General features: G+C 44.4%; 1 long non-coding RNA gene across 2 annotated transcripts in view; it reads left to right on the top strand.

Moving 5' to 3' along the window:
• LOC123788154 (uncharacterized) overlaps window positions 1-19588 on the top strand; it is a 67312-nt gene extending 47724 nt beyond the window's left edge. The window contains exons 2-5 of one of the 2 annotated variants that reach the window (XR_006778435.2): window positions 3808-3945; window positions 6224-6462; window positions 8069-8235; window positions 14051-19588. This is a non-coding gene — a long non-coding RNA (uncharacterized LOC123788154). Of the gene's footprint in view, window positions 1-3807; window positions 3946-6223; window positions 6463-8068 lie in introns of both variants that reach the window. The other variant, XR_015722307.1, reaches the window with a different exon arrangement.
• Window positions 19589-20063: the final 475 nt, after the last annotated feature.

Here is a 20063-nt window from a genome sequence, read left to right as displayed (position 1 = left end):
AATGTCTGAAAAAGAAAACAATCCTATTCACAATAGTATCAAAAACAATAAAATACTTAGGAATTTAACCAAGGAGATGAAAGATCTGTACACTGAACACTGTAAGGCTTTGATGAAAGAAATTTAAATAGACACAAACAAATGGAAATTATCCCATGTTCATAGATTGGAAGAATTACTGTGGTTAAAATGTTCATACTATGCAAAGCCATTGATAGATTAAAAAAAAATCCCTATCAAAATTCCAATGGTAGTTTTTACAGAAATAGAAGAAGCAATCCTAAAATCACAGTTGCTGATTTCAAACTATACTACAAAGCTATAGTAATCAAAACACCATGGTAGTGGCATAAAAATAGAAACATAGACCCATGGATCAGAATTGAGAGCCCAGAAATAACTCTTACATGTATAGTCAACTAATATTTGACAAGGGAGCCAAGAATACTCACTGGGGAAAGGATAGCCTCTTTAATAAATGGTGTTGAGAAAACTGGAGAATGAAATTGGACCCCTCTCTTACACCACTCATAAAAATTAAATCAAAGTGGATTAAAGACAAACATAAAGTCTGAAACCATAAAATTTCCAGAAGAAAATATAGAGGGAAAGTTCCATGACTTGGTCTTGGCAATGATTTTTTTTTTATATGACACCAAAAATGCGAGCAACAAGGGTAAAAATTAGTAAGTGGGACTACAGCAAACTAAAAACCTTCTGCACAGCAAAAGAAACAATCAACAAGATGAAAAGGCAACTTGTAAAATGAGAGAGAATACTTGCAAACCATGTATCTGATAAGGGTTAGTATCCAAAATATATAAACAATAGCAAAAAAACAAACAATCCAACCTAAAAATTATCAAGGATCTGAATAGACATTTCTCTAAAGAAGACATCTAGGGGAGCCTGGGTGGCTCACTCAGTTAAGCTTAAGCGTCTGCCGTCAGCTCAGGTCATGATCTTTGGGTCCTGGGATTGAGCCCCACATTGGGCTTCCTGCTCAGTGGGGAGTCTGCTTCTCTCTCTCTCTCTCTCCCTCCCCCCACTCCCACTGCCCCCCCCACTGCTCATTCTCTCTCTCCCTCTCTCAAATAAATAAAATCTTTAAAAAAAAAATAAAGAAGACATCTAAATGGCCAGCATGAGCATGAAAAGCTGCTCAATCTCGAGTCATCAGAAAAATGCAAATCAAAACTAAAATAAGATATCACTGCACGCTTGTTAAAATGACTATCATCAAAAAGATGAGGTATCAAGTGTTGGCAAGAATGTGGAAAAAAGGGAACCCTTGTGCATAGTTGGTGGGAATGTAAATTTGATTCGACCACTGTGGAAAACAGTATGGAGTTTCCTCAAAAAATTAGAGTATGATATGATCCAGCAATCCCATTTCAAAGGTATGTACCCAAAGGAAATGAAATAAAGATCTTGAAGAGACATTTGCACTTCCATGTTCATTGCAGCACGGCTCACAATATTGGAAACAACCCAAGTATCCATTGATGGATAAACAGATAAAGAACATGTGATATATATATACACGGAATATTGTTCAACCATAAGAAAGAAGGAAATTCTGTCATTTATGACATGGATGGTCTTTTTTTTTTTTTTTTTTTTTTAGATTTATTTACTTATTTTAGAGAGACAGAGCAAGTTGGGGGAAGAGCAGAGGGAGAGAATCTTCAAGCAGACTGCGCCAAGCACAGAGCCCAGTGCAGGGCTCAATCCCAAGCCCCCTGAGATTATGACCTGAGCTGAAACCAAGAGTTAGATGCTTAACTGACTGAGCCATCGAGGAGCGCCAACGTAGATGGGCTTTTAAAGCACATTATGCAAAGTGAAGTAATCAGACAGGGAAAGACAAATATTTTGTCACTTATATGTGGAATCTAAAAAAGCCAAACTCATAAAAACAGGAGAGTATAATGGTGGTTGCCAGGGGCTGGGGGATAGGGGAAATGGGGAGATGTTGGTCAGAAGGTACAGACTTCCAGTTATAAGGTGAGTAAGTTTAGGGATCTAATGCACAGCATGGTAATTATAATTAATAATACTCATTATAAACTTCAAAGTTGCTAAGAGAATAGATATTAAATTTTCTCACCACAAAAGAAAACGGTAATTATGTGAGGTGATGAAGATGTTGGCTGACATCACCGTGCTGATCATTTCACAGCATGTGAGTGTATCAAGTCAATACATCATATGCCTTAAATCTAAACAATGTTATATGTCAATTATATCTCAGTAAAGCTGGGAAATAAATACTTACATTGAAAAAGAAGAAAGGTTTAGTATCAGTGACCTAAGAAACTAAAAAAGGAAGTAAACCCAAGATAAGCAGAAAGAAGAAAATAACAGAAATTAATATAGAGAAAATAAACCAGAGAGAAAATTACCAAAGCTACAAGTTGGTTCTTTGTAAAAAGAGCAACCAAATTGTTAAGCTCTAGCCTGATGGACCAAGGAAGGAGATATCAATTAGAGAACAAAAATACCAGAAATAAAACACAGTTGTTACTGATAATTTCTAGCAAATTTTTGAGGAAGAAGTTACACTAACCTTTCACAGGTTTTATCAGAGAATGGAGAAGAAGGTAACACCTCCGAATTCATTTTTTGAGGCCGGTATTACCTGCTATAAAGACCTGAAAAAGACATTACAGGAAAAGACACTTATAGACCAATATCCTTTATGAATATAGATGCAGAATACTTATAGTTAGATCTGTCAATGATAATAAAAAAGCAAGTAGAAATTTTTCTGGAGAGTGAGTTCAGTATATGGGAGAAACTAAAACTACGCGAAGAAGGGATAGTGGTCTCAGAAGGTAGTAAGATACGAGTAATAAAAACAAACCTAGATTAAAACACCAGTGAGATTACCTTTTTTTCCATCTCTCCAAATGAAAGAGATTTAAAATCATCAGCTGATTTTAATGAGAGGAAATGTGCACACATTATCGGTGGGAATGTTATACAGCACAACTTCTTGGAGGATGGTTTGGCAATGCCTATTAAAAGAAAGGATTCAGGGGCGCCTCGGTGGCTCAGATGGTTGGGTTCATGATCCCAGGGTCCTGGGATCGAGCCCCGCCTCGGGCTCTCTGCTTGCGGGGAGCCTGCTTCTCCCTCTTCTGTTCCTCCTGCTTGTGCTCTCTCGCTCTGTCAAATAAATAAAAACCTTTAAAAGTGAGGATTCAGTCCATGTACCTTCCATGTTTAGATCCAGCTTCTTAATATTGGAGAAAGGCAAGTCCAAGTGAGCATAGATATTCATAAGACAGTGTTAGATGTAAAAGAGCAGGTTTCATTATATGAAGCATGACTGGATTTTTATGAATTATGTATAGGTCTATAGGAGGAAAAAAAAGACTGTTCAAAAATATAAATAGTGATTTTTTTTCTGGATCTTGGAATTATGTGTGATTTTTATTTTCTTCATTTTGTGTGTTGGTGTTATCTGAACTTTAAAATGATGATACAGATTGTTTCTGTAGCAGAATGAATGAATTAATGAATGAATGTCATTAAAAGGAAGAAAATTACTTAAGTGGTTAGAGGTACTGCCAGGGTAGCATATAGTCATGGCAAGAAGGGTTTTACTTATTTTGTTTTATTCCTAAACCAGTACAGTTGGTCTTCATTCACCCTTACTAAAATCTTTATACTGGCATTTAATGGGTTGTGTTTGTCTCTTCTAGAGGATAGATATAGGCACTAAGAGTCTCTGAAAGAAACCTGGATAAAAACTCTGAAAACTTAAGAAATTGTTCTTTTATGTCAAAATCCTACTTTTAGATACAATTGGAGGTTCATTAACCAAGATATGCAGAATGGAATTGTAACCCTGCCATGTTGCCCTGTCACATCTAGAAGGAACTGTTCATTGCCAGAAAGAAAAGCACCTTTTCCAGCACTCATGGATCCCAGCTAGTGGTAAAACTTTCTTCACTTTCCCATTTGGTTATTTTTGGTCTCTCTCTAGAGTCAACACTTCCCTTCAGGTTGCCCTTCCCTTTCTTTGCCCATGTCCAACCTGAGTTTCTCGTTCCACTGTGGACTATAGAAGAAGTTCTGGGCCCTCAGTTCTTCAGAGTGGAGCATATGCTGGACCAAAAAACCTTTCTCTTAATGTTTCTGATAGCTCCCAGCCCATATTTCTTTTTTTCTTTTTTTAAGATTTTATTTATTTATCTGAGATAGAGCGAAAGTGAGCGAGAGAGAGAGAGCACACATGCACGAGTGGGTTGGAGGGGCAGAGGAAGAAGCAGGCTCCTGCTGAGCAGAGAGCCCCACGTGGGGCTCGATCCCAGGACCCAGAGATCACGATGTGAGCTGAAAACAGGCGCCCAACCAACTGAGCCACCCAGGCGCCCCCCAGCACATATTTCTATGACTTACAGTAAGTGGCTCTCTTGGGGTAGAGAAAGGAAGAAATATAGGGGTCCTGTGAAACAGGCAAGACTTTGTGGAAGCAAAGTCAAACCATATACTAGACTTTTAGGGCCAACATAAGGGGTAATTGTATGTTTGGGTGCTGTAAGGCTTTTACAATGTTGAATGATAATGTACACTTTGTCTCAGAAAAAAACTACAATCACTTAGAGATCTAAATTTGCTTACAGAATTATAACATTTTATGCTACACCAAGGGAAAATAGAGACCGTAGAGATGGTTGGATGTAGAAATATTTATATATCTTTGTATTTATATAAAGCAGGCAGTCTGCTTCTCCCTCTCCCTCCAACCCTCCCCTAGATCATGCTCATACTCTGTCTCTCTCAAAAAAATAAATAAAAATCTTTTTTAAAAAAGTTTATATTACACCATACAATGTCAAAGAGACTAGAGATTGTCACATGTAGAAATATTATTATCCATCAGTGCAAAAGCCCAACAGTACCCAAGCAGGCAAATAAACCTTATGTCAGCCCTAAAGGAGTATAATCCAAAGTGTAAAGTAAATATGCATGAGTCCATACTGATGTTAATCAATGATTATATAAATAAATAAAAAGAGGAGAACGGACAAATCCCCCGTGCAGAACGCTACGTAGTTTATGTAGATACTTTGCTCTCAGTGAGGTAGACCATGACTTCCAGCTCTGTAGGTGTGGGCTTCACATAGTGACTTCCTTTCCAACATTGAAAGTATGGAAAGGGGAAGAAAGAGTCACTTTGCAGTGGGGAAATTTGACAAACACTACCTCAGCCAGGTGATCCAGGCCAACATCAGTAGTGACGTCTTGATAGTATGTAGCCTTGAGTGGCTGTGATGAGAATGGCACTTTATTTCTGTACTCTGTCTCCTAAAAACCCTAGTCTAAGCATGAGAAAAGCTTCAGACAAATCCTAATTGAGGGGCATTCTACAAAATACCTGACTAGTACCTCAAACCTGTCAGAGTCATCAAAAACAAGGAAAGTCTAAGAAACAAGAAAAGCCAAGAAGAGCCTAAGGAGATGTGATACTAAATGTTAGGTGCTATCCTCCGCGGGCTCCTGAGACAGGAAAAGGACATTAGGGAAAAACTAAGGAAATCTGAATAAAGTTAGGACTGTAGTTAAGTATGTTGCCGTATAATGTAAGATGTTAATAATAGGGGAAACTAGGTGGGGGGTACATGGGAACTCTGTGCTTTCTGCTCACTTTTTCTGTAAATCTAAAACATTTTTTAAATAAAAAGTTATTTTTAAAAATCATGAGAAATCACACATAAAAAAGGAGACTAGAAAATTAGTCCAAGTAAAGTTTCTTTTAAAAAGCACTGCTACATATTAAGCCCGAAAAGCTTATTTCTCTTACATAGATCTATGCATGTTTTAAAAAAATTATAGTGTGATTATTTGCTCAACCCAGAAATGTCACTTTTTAAAACCCAACAAAAATATTTACAAAGCATACAAAAGATATGTAAAACCCACTAATCGTAGTTGTTTGTAGAAAGCAAAACATGGGAAACAATTTCCCTGCCCATATACTGGAAGGCGGTTATATGGTATCGCGGTTGCCAGATTCTAAGATGCAGCCCTTGAGTGTGGGCGAAACTTGGGATGGGATGGATTCCATTCCCATGATTAGGTTGTCAGATGGCACAGCTGACCTTCAGAAAGAGAGGTTATCCTGAGTGGCCCCGACCTAATCGAGTGACTCCTCAAAAGGACTCAGCTCTTCCTAAAAGAAGTGTGGTGCTTGATGTGTATTTGTTACCAGCTTTGAAGATGGAGGGGATCACATGCTAAGGAATGAAGGAAACCTCTAGGAGCTGAGTGGCCCCGAATAAAAGCCAGCAGGGAAACGAACTTCAGTCCTGAAACTGCAAGGAAGTGAATTCTGCCAACAGTGTGAAAGAGGTTGGAAGAGGACCCCAAGTCTCAGATGAGAGAACAGCCGTGGGAGACCCTGAGCAGAGGACCAGCTGCTCTGTGCCAGACTCCTGACCCATGAAAACTGTGAGATAACAACTTTGTATCATTTCACCTGCTAATTTTGTGGCAATTTGTTACACAGCATGGTAACCACGGGTATAGCCAGGCTGTGGAGTACTGCGCAGCCAGTCAGACCGGGGGGGGAGGACGCATCTGCATCTGTCCACCCAGAAGGAAACCCATGATTACTGCTGATTGCATAAAGGAAGTTGCAAAAATTGTATGTAGCATGATCCTGTTTTCACAAAACTAAAGAAGTTTGTGGATGGCAGAAAGTGTGGCGTGATAACACCAAAGTGCCAGCTGAGGAGTGGGATTTAGCAGGAGGAACTTTCAGTTGTTCACATACACATTTCTGTGGTGCTACAGAGTTTGTTTTGGTGTTATTTTATTTACTAGGAGTATGCGTTTTGTTTCTAATTTAAAAAAGACAAACCAAATCAAACCTTTAACAACCCTCTACTGACCCTGAGAATCGGGTCCAAACTCCTTACTGAGGCCCCTCTTGATCCAGCTCCACTGGCCTCCAGGCCTCCTCTGCCACCTCTCCCCTAGCCTCCTTCCAGTCCCACCTGCACCTGAAGTTCCAGCTCCAGGGACTCCCTGAGCTCTGCCTTCAAATTTACTCTTTTTTCTTTATGTCCTTCTTTTCCCCTTTTCTTTGAGGGGCTCACTTGCCCTTTGTGGCTGGTGTTTTCTGACATACTCTCTTCCCTGTTCTTTTGGCACATATCCTCATTCTTTCTTTTTTGACCCTCTTGCCAGCTCCATTTTTTTCTCCCTTGTCTTTAGGTTAGTCGTTGGCCTCCTTTCTGCCTGGGCAAGTTCCAGTTATAATAAATAAAATCTTTAAAAAAATAAAAAGAAATCACACTCCTCAAGGAAGCTTTCTTGATGCCCAGACTAGACCAAACCCCTGATGTGGGCATTTGGAGCCCCCTTTCTTTTCCTCCATAGCCCTTCTTACACTTTGCCATGAAGGTTTGCATAATTCATGGATTTGCTAGACTATAAGGCCCTGAGCCTAGGGACTAGGCCTGCTTTCCTCCTCTTGCATTCCCCAGACCTAGCAAGGATAGGCACTCAATAAATAGAAATATAAAAGTTGAGGGAGAAGAGATAGATAAGAATAAAAGGGAGAAAGTACATGGAGTAAAGAATAATTTGGTGTGGCTGGGATGCAGGCTCTGGGGAGATAAAGCTGGAATTGATGTCAGAATGGCAAGCATGCAGATACCAGACTAAGGAATTCGAGTTTTCTGTGAATCGAGGATGTCAGCTAAGCTTCCTGAGCAGGACAGCAGTTATATGATCAGTTCAATGGAGAATAAATGGGATGATCTAGTACATTCTAAAAGCCTTTGACAACCAGTTTGAATTGACACTGGCTATGGAACAAGGAATTTGGGGGCAGATTGTGTTTTCTGTGTGCCGTGCCTGATGAGTCTTTGATATTGCTACCGTAAGTAAGTGACACTGGAAGACTTTCCACTCAGTGGTCATAGTGCTTCATGCATTAGCTCGTCAGGATGCAAAGGGCTGTGATAATAGGCAGCAGAGCATTTCTGCATCCTATTTAGAGAGAAATCTAAACATTTTTTTGTTTCAATCTTTTTTTTTTTTTAAATAGGTGTTTACTGAAGACAGCAAGGATTTGCAGCTGTTTGGAGCCTGAGTGGCAGATGAAACCAACTTGCAGACTTCCGGGGCACAAGTACGAGTTACAGCCCAGAGACGGCTGCATGATGCCCAGACAGCACACAGACCGCCTCCACACGTGGAGAGCTGAGATCTCAGGTAAGGGGTCCCTAATCACTGAGTGCTTAGGCCTCTGAGAGAACATAGTCTGACTGGTGGGGAGGCCTTGGTGGAGGTTTCAGCGTCAAAGCCAGGCTGGGATTACTTAGGTGCTCTTCCGTCTACCTCCTGTGGGACCCTGAGTTGTATTTAAGCAGACCTGTGTCCCTGCCTATAACTGAGTATGCCAGAGAAACTCAGCCATGCTCTACCTAAGCTATAAAGAACGAATTAACCACACTTCATAGCCCATAATTTGTTATTTCTGCATTCTAGTCTCAAGGTTCCCTCCTAAGTTATTACCCAGGAAGAAACATAAAACTGCCCATAAAACTGTATTTCATAGAAACAAAGGAAGTGAGGTTTTTTTTGTTTTTGTTTTTGTTTTTTGCTTTATCTCCCTCTGATTTAAAGCAGTGGATCTTCCTAGTTGGAAATGAGGCTTATTCCCACAGATGGGAAAGGATGCCACTCCTTGTCTCCCGTCATTGTGACGCAAATGTACAGACAGGACCAGCTACCTAATCTGTGGGGCCCAGTACAAAATGAAGCTGTGGGCCCCTCATTAAATACAGTAGGACTTTCAAGCCTGCAACAGAAGACCATTAAAGCAAGGGCAGGGCCCTTCAAGCATGGGGAGGCAGAGGCTGCTTACATAGAACGGTTTGAGTGCTAGGATGATGACGGGGCTTTGCCCAAAGGAGCTCAGCCACATGAGCAGCTCCTCCGTGGCAAAACTTTAGTAGAGAAGGAAGTGTCAGGAAAGATCAGCCAAAAGCACACGGCAGCCATATGGCCACTTCTGTGAGAGTGAATGGTGTGGCCAAGAACAGCATTCTCTTGGCAGTCCTTGGTCATGATCTGCTTGGGGTTTGGAAAGCAGAGGGACCAAGGATCAGAAAAGAATCAGGGTGCCTTAGGACATCAGAAGGAAGGGGTGTTGAATCAGTATAGAGAACACTGGGATTGAGGAGGCATGAAGAGGGGGAGTTTCTAGGCATGGAACTCTCCCTGCTTTTTTTTCATTTAATCAACCAATTTTTTAACCGAAGTAAAATGTATCAAATTTAGATGAATGATTCTTTCCCTCTAAACTTGCTTCTCCCTTTTCTCCATCTTGGTAAATGATCCACCTGGGTCACCCAGTTGATCAAGACAGAAATCAGGAGTCATCTTTGACTGATTCCTCCTCCTTTATCTCAACACCACTTACTAAGTCCCATCAGTTCTACTTGCACTTGTCCCTCTTGAGCCCACACATCCACTTCTCTCCACATCCACTGATGCATCATCTTTTCTGACCATGCCTGTGACAACAGCCTTTTAACTAGATTGGCTTTTAAATCATGCTCACTAGAGTTTCAGTCCTCATTCTGCCACATGTTAACCGGGTGACCCTGAATAGCACTCTTCAGCTTTTTGAGCCTCAGTTTCCTCATCTGAAAAATGGGGACAACATACCTATCTTAAAGGGTTGTTGTCAGGACTAAATGAAATGATGCAAGTGGCTTAGTGTGCAGCATGTACTGAATGAATCAGCATCTTCCTTCTCTTTCCCTCCTCATCCTGCAGGCCTTAGTTTAAACATTACTTCCTTAGGTCCCCTCTGCTGACTCGCCACAGACTCAGTGTAGGTTCCCAGCAGTGCAGACTGCCATGCAACATTCATCACACTTCCCTGTCTTCTCTCAACTGTCCTTTCCATCAGGATAAGGATTCTGGTTTTTTCTGCCTAAGGAGGTACCTGACATGGAGTAGAAACTCCTATTTTGTTATTTGACTGGTATCCTCATACATAATCAAAGGTTCCCAGGCTTGGGGTCCCTGTAATGTTCTTGACTAACTGTTACATAAGAGGGTAGATGACCACATTACATAAACAAACAAGAGACCAAGAGTATCCCACCAGATTTAAGTTAAACTTAGGGCACTGGGGTGATTCATCGTAGCAGATGCCTTCCATAAGAGAGAAGCCTCGGGAGTGGATCCTGAGCTTGCCTGCTCCCGTGGCCACACCAGAGCTGCACATACAGAGCAGCTCCACCGAGAACAATCTGAAGACCAGCAGAACAGCTCCTCCACAGCTGAAGACACAAAGAAAAAGCCACATGGAGAAGGGTAGGAGGGGCACCCATACCCCTGGTGCAGTGACTCACCAGTGGGAGGGATATCACAGGCACAGAGATCTTCCCTCCGCAGTGAGAAGTTCAAACCCTGCCCCCCCCCCATCAGGCACCCCTAGCTGTGGACATCTGCACTGGGAAGAGGAGCCCTCCTAACATCTGGCTTTAAAAAATCAGTGGTGCTTAACTTCAGGAGCTGTGAAAAACAGCAGGGCTTAACTCCAGGAGAACCGGAGGGCTCTAGGGAACAGAGCCTCTGCTTTTAAAGGGCCTTGTACAAACGCACTTGCTCTGACACTCGGCACAGAGGCAGCAGTTTAAAAAGTGCCTGTGTCATATGGGAAGGAAATTTGTTGACTAATTAATTTTATTTTTTAAGAATTTTTTATTTTAGGGGCACCTGGGTGGCTCAGTTGGTTAAACGTCTGCCTTGGGCTCAGGTCATGATCCTGGGGTCCTGGCATCAAGCCCCAAGTCAGACTCCCTGCTCAGCGGGGAGCCTGCTTCTTCCTCTCCCTCTGCCCTTTCCTCCTGCTCGTGCTCTCTGTTTCTCAAATAAATAAAATCCTTTAAAAAATAAATATTTTAAGAAAACTCTGTGTCACACATGGAGCTCAAACTCACAAACTTCAGATCAAGAGTCCCAACAACTGAGCCAGCCGGGCACCTCTGGCTAATTAATTTTAGGGTATGTGCTAGAGGGCCAAGGGTCTGTAGGGACTTTCTCTGAGAACAGAAGCACTGGCAGGCACCACGTTCTTTCCCTCCCTCCGTCTAGCTGGCCTGATGCTAGTGGCTGCCAGTTCTGACACTCGTCATCATCTGCCTTGCTAGCACTGCTCACCTTGCCCTGACATTCCCATGCAGACCTCCCCAGGAGATACCCCTGCAAAGCAGCTCCTGCCCTGCCATACCAAGTGGGCAGCCTCAGCCAGGACCAGTGCCCTGCTGCCTTAATGGCTCCTGCCCTGCCATACCTGGCAGGCAGTCCTGACCAGGACTGGTGCCTCCCCCCGCTCTCCACCAAAGTGGCTACAACCCCGCCCCACCCAGTGGGTAGCCTCAGCTAGACCAGCACCCCTCCAAAGCCCTCCTGGTGGGGGGCAGGTGCAGCACCACTCACCGGATTTTATTTAGGCTGAGGGAGAGGGAGAGAGAATCTTCTGCAGACTCCACACTGAGCACAGAGCCCAACGTGGGGCTTGATCTCAAGACCCTGAGATCATGACCTGAGCCAAAATCAGGAGTCAGACGCTCAACCAACTGAGCCACCCCAGGCTCCCCAGAAAAAAGAATTTTAAAAAAATGAGGATAATTTAAGGGAACTCAACAATATCAAATATAATAACATTCACATTATAGGGGTCCCAGAAGAGAGAGGAAAGGGGCAGAAAACTTATTTGAAGAAATAATAGCTAAAAACGTCCCTATCCTGGGGAAGGAAACAGACATCCAGGTCCAGGGAAGCACAGAGTGCCCCAAAGAAGATGAACCCAAAGAGGTTCACACCAAGACAAATAATGATTAAAATGTCCAAAATTAAAGATACAGAGGGAATCTCAATGGCAGCAAGAAGAAAGCAACTAGTTACATACAAAGGAATTCCAAGAAGACTGTCAGCTGATTTTTCAGCATAATTCTGCAGGTCAAAAGGGAATGGCAAAACATATTCAAAGTGCTGAATGGAAAAAAACCTATAACCAAGAATACTCTACCCAGCAAGGTTATCATTCAGAATTGAAGGAAAGATCATGAGTTTCTCAGACAAAAGTTAAAGGAGTTCATCACTAGTAAATTGACCTTACAGGAAATGTTCAAGGGACTTCTTTAAGTGGAAAAGGCCATAACTAGAAGAAAATTGTGAAAGAAAAAAAATCTCACCGGCAAAAGCAAACATACAGTAAAACTAGTGTGAGCCAACCACTTATAAAGCTAGTATGAGACTAACAGACAAAAGTGGTAAAATCAGCTATATTTAGGGGCGTCTGGGTGACTCAATCAGTTAAGGGTCCAGCTCTGCATTTCAGCTCAGGTCATGACCTCAGGGTTGTGAGATCAAGACCCGCTTTGGGCTCTTGTGCTCAGCAAGGAGTCTGCTTTTCTCCCTCTCCCTCAAAATAATTAATAAAATCTTAAAGAAAATCAACCATATTTATAATAAAGGATACAGAAAATAAAAATGTAAAATATGACATTAAAAACAAAATGTGGGGGAGAAGTAAAAGTAGTGCTTTTAGAATATGTTTGACCTTAAGTGACCATCAATTTAAAATAGAGTGCAGCATACATGGGATGTCATATAGAAGCCTCATGGTAACCACAAAGAAAAACCTATACTAGATATACAAAAAACTAACGAGAAAGGAATCCAAACATAACACTAAAAAGTTATCAAATCACAAGGAAAAGAGAGCAAGAGAAGAAGAAACAGAAGAACTACAAAAACAGCCAGAAAACAATGAACAAAATGCTATTAAGTACATACCTATCAAAAAATTACTTTAATTGTAAGTGGACTAAATGCTGTCCTCAAGAGATGTGGAGTGATGGAATGGATAAAAAACAAAACAAACAAAAAACTGAAAGCCTGTCTACATGCTGCCTACCAGAACTCACTTCAGACCTAAAGATGCGTGGACTGAAAATGAAGGGATGGAAAATACAGTCCATGCAAATGGAAACAAAAAGAAAGCTAGGTATCAGACAAAGTAGCCTCTAAATCAAAGACTGTAAAAAGAGACAAGGGCTTTACGTAATGATAAAGGGATCAATCCAGCAAGATATAACAATTGTAAATATGCACCCAAAATAGAAGCACCTAAATATATAAAGCAAACATTAACAGACATAAAGGGAGAAATTGACAGTAATACAAATAATAGGGGACTTTAACAGCCCACTTACATCAATAGGTAGATTATCTGGACAGAAACTAAGGCATGGGGGATGGGATAGGTGGGAGGGACCGTCAGGTCAGGCAGAGCTAGGGACACGCAGAACAAGGCTGAGGGTACCATAAACGAAAAGGTACCAGAGGACTCCCTTGAAGTTTGCTCCTACTCAGACTAGAGGAGGGTACTTCCCCTCTGAGCGCAAGCGTTCTGCCTGCTCCAGGCCATGGTCAGGAGTTTTACAGGCATGAGCTCCACTCCTCCAACTTTCACACCTGCTGTCTGACCCCACTTCTCCGCTCTCCGTGGGGTGCAGGGCCAGCTCTGCATGCCCAGAGAGGCGGCCGGGCAAGGCAGCATATTGCAAAAGACTGCCTTAGGCGCAGAGAAGACACCATACACTGGCCAGGAAGTCACCTCTGGTGGCTCTCCTCTTCCAGGATGGCACACATCCGGAGGTTGGTCTTTGGGAAGTTCAGGGATCCCCCACTGCACATCCAGGCACTAGCCTGAATGGAGGTAAGGCAGCCAGAGTCCTGAAGGAAAGGGGCCGGCCAGCCCTACTGACTGCTCACCCAGCCCTCACCCGTCCTGGTTGCCCCATGGAGCCCATCTCTCAGAGACTCCCAGAAGCCCAGGAAGGAGCTCCCACCCTAGCCCAAAAACCTGTCTCTGGCAACACTCCAAACCACAGTTGCTGAATATGAAGTATTTCGTGTTGCGGACCTCCTGGCTGGGGGTGGCCAGGAGTCTCTACCACTCCTGGAAAGACCTATTTCTCGCCTCTCTCTGGTTGGGCAGAGGAGACGTGCCATTGCCTTGGAGCTGGTCAGGCTGCACGGAAGACAAGCAGGATTCCTGCCTCCTCTAACTCTGCACTACACTGGAAAGCCGGTAAGCCGTGGACAGAGTAGGCCTTCAGTGCGACCTGCAGAGCAGCTAGACCCGGTAAAACATGGTCTTTCCTCATGGAACAACAGCCTTGGGGGTTGCCTGGACAAACATCCCCACAGATGAGAAATTAAAGCAGAGTAGAGTGGTCAAGGCCACGCCCTAAATAAGCAATCAAGGGGGCTAGAACGCAGGTCCCACACCCTCTGGGTCTGGGCAGCCTAAGGCGACACACACGTAGACAGACTCCAGGCCATAGCTTCTTCAGGCTAAGAGTTGTCTCGAACCCTGATGGAGTTGGTGTCTGCTGCCAACAGATTTGTCTCTGTGCTAGAGGCAGGAGTCTTACAGTTGAGTGAGGGAGCTCCTAAGAAATTTAGTACATTCTAATGAGTAGCTAATTCCTTCTTGCAACATGGACTGCTTTGTGTGTAATGGAATATGGTTCTGGATTTTGGAAATGAATAGTCCTGTGTAAATTCAGTGTAATAGCACTAGTACTTCAAGGGTCCCTTTGGCTCCTGAGCCTTCTCCACTCTGATTTAGGCCTTTGATCCCGCACATGGCCTCTTACTGTTCTTCCCACTACTTCATCCTCCTAGCACCCACTCCCAGCTGGCCCTGACTTAGGAGAGGCTGGGTAGGCAGTGGTTTGGAGTACGGTCTCTGGAGACAGAGGGCCGGGACTCAAACCATGGTTCTGCTGCTGCTTTGCTGTGTGACCTTAGGCCTTAACAGCAATGCTGGATCCAGTGCCTAATTTTCTTTTCTTTTTTGATTTGAGAGAGAGAGAAAGAGAGCACAAAGCTGGGGGAGAGGCACACTCCCCCTGAGCAGGAAGCCCGACGTGGGGCTCAATCCCAGGACTCCGAGATCATGACCTGAGCTGAAGGCAGATAGATGCCCACCTGACTGAGCCACCCAGGCACCCCTCTGTTGCCTTATTTTCAAATGAGGATATAACAGTACAAACCTCACCAGGTTGACAGAATTAAATGTGTTGACAAGTACTTAAACAGTGTCTGACCCATAACAGATCTTAACTATTATCATCTTGTTCAGTTCTCTGTTCAGAAACCCCAAATAGTTATAGAATTGAGACCAGCGTTTAACCTAAAATAGACTCCTTGGCCTTTTTTAACAAGTATTTCCTCATTTGCTAAACCACGCACTCCAACTCAGTTCCCCAGACCTGCCCTCCTGTCTTGGCTCATGCTGACCCAGCATTGCCATCAGTAGCCGTCACTGCTGCCCCGCCAGGGCAGGCTCTCTGGTCAGACATGCCGATGGGCTTTCTTTTTCCTTTAAGCCGTATCTAAGTAGGCCTCCAGAGTTGTAGAGGAAAGCTAAAGTCATCAGACATGAAAAGTATTCTCCAAACAACTGAGCATATAAAAAATTACTTTCCACTTAGACATTGTTAAACAATAAAAATTCAGCTGAGTAACTTCAGAGATCAAACTGGCTTTGATTGAACGACTCAGGAGTTGGGCAGCATCCCATCCAGCAACAGAAAGGTTCCAGGAAGGTGGCCTTTCTAACAGAATCGGAAGGGGTCCATCAAGTGGATCAAGGGCTGACTAGGTAATTCCATGACGACTGGTTAAAAGTTCTGCCTGGGGAGCTGGAGTGCAGTTTAGTTAGCGAGTCAGGATTTGCGGACACGGGGTTTAGCACAGGTGGCTTCATTTGGGGCCTGTTGTCTCTTTTTAAGTATCTCCCTGCTTAACACCCTGCCCCACCAGAGCCCATCTGTCCCATCTCATACGTACAATTGTGAGATGTCATGAACTTCTGACATTGACAATACAATGAAATGGTGCCAGAGTACAATTTAAGTTTTAAAATGTAGACTGTCATAGCCACGGAAGTATTGGTGGGAACCTGCTCAAATACTTGCCGTCACTGGCAAACGAGGAGTTGAGGGTTAGGTCCTTTAACAAATGAAGAACTTCATGGAACCAGGGAGGTGCTTCGGGGGGGCAATTTGAGTATCAGAGAACTAACAAGACAAAGAGAGGTTTTAAGGAAAACTGAGGAAGCCCCTGAATAACTTTTGCAGAAGTGACTGCCCTGTGGAAATGGTGTCCTGTTGTGCAGGAGGGAAATATACATAAAATAATTTTGTTCTAAGAGTTAGTCCATAGTTGGCAATTGCACTTCAAGAGCCACTAGTTTTAGTAGTAGTTTCATTTTCCAAGAAGTTCCAGTCAAACCTTTTCCACTGTTCATTGTATGTAACTCTGGTCTCCATTTTAAGTAGGTTGACTCAAAGAGGCTTTTTCAAGTCTCAGTTCTTTTTGGATAATGAGCATCTTTTAACTTACTTTTATCTGCCCCATCTTCCTTAACAGACGACACACTCCTTAGGGCAAACAGTGTCGAGACAGACAAATGCCATGTCATCATCTCATGGGATGGTGGGGGCAGATATGCGTGCGTGAGTCACCAGTGAAGCCTGTGCAGACCCACAGCCCCCAATTACCTGTTAAATGAATGAGTCCTGGTGTATCCGGCGCTGTTGGCAGCAAAGACCTGCAGTGAGGGTCCCCAGCAAGGAGGGGTGACTAGATGACCTCAGATACCCAGGCTGTGGTCCTCAGCTTTGTCTGGGCTCTTTAGGCATTGGCAGTGATCTCCCAAAGTCTGGAGCGCTCTGCAGGGCAGGGCTGGGTGGAGGACGTGAGAGTGGCAAGCGTGATCAGGGCCGCCTAGTTAAGGAGAGGCAGAGGCCCCAGCTGCCACTCCTCTGGCCTCCCCTCCAGTAGCACACACAAGCTGTGTGAGGTGGCGTTGGGTGCTCTGGTTTATTCCTGCCTGGTACGGTTCAGAACTTAAGACTGAGCTTCATAACCAGACTGCACGCTGGAGTTTTTCCCAGTCCCGGGGAAGGTGTCTGCAGAGGTTAACTTCTTCCTCGGGAGTGGAGGAGGGAAGGGCACACCGGCGCCAGTGTTCACCCCAGCTCCAGGCACTGACTGCTTGGTAAGGACAGCCAAGCCGAGCAGAGGACAAAAAACGCAAGGCCAGGTGCTGTAGGCCGTTCCGTTAGGCCCTCCATTTGCCAGGTTTGGGTCAGCAGAGCCCTCAGGCCCATGAGACGGTCCCCGAGTTACCGCCTCAGAGCTGCATGGGGGTGGGCGGAGGAACCGCGCTTAATAAAATGTCTCCATTTTAAATGCCTGATGTAGTAGTCTCCAAGGAAGCCTGCCTGAGAGGAGGGCAGAGAGCTGAACCTCAGGAGTACCGATACTTAGGAAGCAGGGAAAGGGCTGTGAGACAGAGGCCCCGAAGGCCAACTGCAGAGGTGTGGGCGCTGGCTAGAGGCTGCCTTGTGGTGAAATGCTTTGGGGCAGGGGCTGGAGTGCAGGGCCCGTCCTCGGGGACATAGGGGCACCGTGTCAAAGGGGGCAAGAGGAGCCTCGGAGGCAGCAACTGGTTTATCAAGTCAGATGAGAGAATCGTACTCCTGAGGTGCCAGAGCACAGAGGTTGTGTCCCCAGGGCTGACAGGGACTTCAAGAGCGGGAGCCGCCCCAGTGAAGGATGTAGGCTAGCTGGTTGCTGCACCTTCTGGGTGACTTGAAAGAACTGCCAGTCTAGGAACTGATCTTCCAAATGTCAAAGTACAGCAATCTGGTGTGACTTGGGTGACAAAGCCTTAACTACGTTCAGCTACCTTGGGCTCCTTTGGCACTGGAGATGGCCGGGGGCGGGGGGGGGGGCGGGTTTCGTATGAGTGCAGCGTCTTTGCTTCATGTTCCAAGCTTGGGCTCTAGGGTCCGTATGGAGGCTCTCTTGCTAGCCAGAGCACACAGCCTGGGCCCAGGCCTCTGCCTCGGACATCTGCACTACAGACGTGAGGGCCACCTGGTCCTGCCTCCCTGATCCTCAGCCTGGACGGCTGTTCGACACCTTACAGTTCAGTCTTTAGTCAGGAACCCAGCAAAGTGAGGCCGTGTCAGTCTCCACGGGGCTCAGGAATTCTTAGGTGCCGGCTTAACCCCAACAAGCAGTTTCCTTCTCTCGGCCCCCCTTCTGTTGCTTTTACACAATTTTAAAGCATCGGTGCATCTGCATCCATTAGAAAATTTTAATCGTTTAATAAAATATATATATGAACTTTAAAGTCTTTGAGTAGTGATACATTTGCAATTTATTGTAAAACTCAGATCAGAATGCTTCGAGGTCAAAATCTTACCTCTGTAAGGTGGAAGACCCAGGGTGGGGTCGATTGTCATCTAGTCTTAATACATGGTGAAATCGAGTATCTGCCCGCAGCCAGAGATGGAAATGCCATCGCATCCCACAGACAGCGGGGAGGGGAACATTTACTAAGCAACCACCTTCAGCCCCTCTCCTGGCAAGTGCTCTGCTCCAGACGAGGAAGTGCTCGCTTCCTCGCCCTCCTGCAGGCACCTCAGCTGCTGCTGAAGGGCTGGGATTCCAAACCCAGGTCTGTGGCCTCAGAAACGGGTTCTCTCCACCAAACTAGTGGTTTTGAAACTGGCTTTTTGTGGCAGTGCTTCAGGGGTTCTCTGCAAACACACACTTCAAATATCTTAAATGGCAAAAATCATCTCTAACGTGCACACTCAAGGGTAAAACACGCATTAGCTTAAACTGCCCGAGAGGTCGCCGTAAGGCCTCCATTTACGTGCTTGCGGAGGCTCCCCTGGGTGGGGGGCGCGGAGGGCGCTGGCCTGGTGCTGCACGCCGGGCCCAGCTGCAACTCCACGCTCGCGGCTCTCACTGTAGAAGAACCTGAGTGCTGATTTATAACCTTTAGGTGTTTCTTACTGATATATGGAGGACAAGGACTGAAAGCAGGTGTTGAATATTCTTCTATTAATCCTTTTTTTTCCAAGCATCTACTTCACTTTTGTCAATAATAACCAGAGATTGCAGGCAAGCTGTGACCATTACCATTTGCAGCCCACTTACCTATTATAAGAATATTTTTCTCTATATCAAATTCAGAACTAAATTGGAGGCTGAGACCATTCACAACTAACCCATCTGCAGTAAAAATGCTCCCCCCAATCCCATTGATTTAAGACGACGTTATTACTTGAACTTAGACAATTCATGCCAATATCATTTATATATTTGAAAACATTATATATTTAAAAACGATTATAATACGAAAACCTTTTCATTTGGGTTAGGTGGGAGAGGAGGGCTCATAGTGTAAGCCTTTTGGTAGCAAAAGCTCTTCTCTAAGATTTCTGGCTTGGCTAACTCAAAGAGGAGCAGGTTAACACAGCCATTTATCTAAGGTCGTCTTCTGGAAGCCCAGGAGCACTGGGAGGTGGTGGAGGTACAGTCAGGAGAGAGCGTTTCTTATTCAGATTTTGCTGTTAATTCATTGACAACCTTGGGTAAGTGTTTGTGGCTCCCTGAGGCTCAGTTTCCTTCCACAAAAAAAAACAGTTTGGATGAAATCAAATCACTTTCAGACTTTCAAGGACCAAAACCTTTCTTCAAATCTTATCTTACTTGAAAGTCTAATACTGAATGGGCCTGGGGGTTCCCTCCCCACAAAGACCCCACAAGAGAGCATGAAAACCACAAAACCAAATGATCTAAGATCCCTTCCACCTCTAAATGTCAGGATTTCAAGTCCCTTGTGTCTGAAACGCAAACTCTGAGCCCAGCCACCCCATCCTGTCCACGCCCCTCCCTCTCCTGGACCAACTAAGGAGCTGAGCTGACTCATCCCCCACACCTAGTATGCTGGTCACAGCACCGATTAGAGAACTATGGTGGCAACCAGAATCCAGGGGCCGAACAACTGTTTGTGGGTGAAGAGGACACATTTATTTCATTTATACGGTCACTGAGGTTACAGCAGAATCAACGCTGTTACAACAGGCAAGCACTACTGTCTGCAGCCACACACAGCATGCTTCTTAAACAGCATC

Source organism: Ursus americanus, chromosome 30 (assembly GCF_024610735.1).
Source record: "Ursus americanus isolate L20-20 chromosome 30, mUrsAme1.1.p, whole genome shotgun sequence".
NCBI lineage: Eukaryota > Metazoa > Chordata > Mammalia > Carnivora > Ursidae > Ursus > Ursus americanus.
Note: the sequence above shows the minus strand (reverse complement) of the source record. Positions and strands in the feature narration are given on the sequence as shown.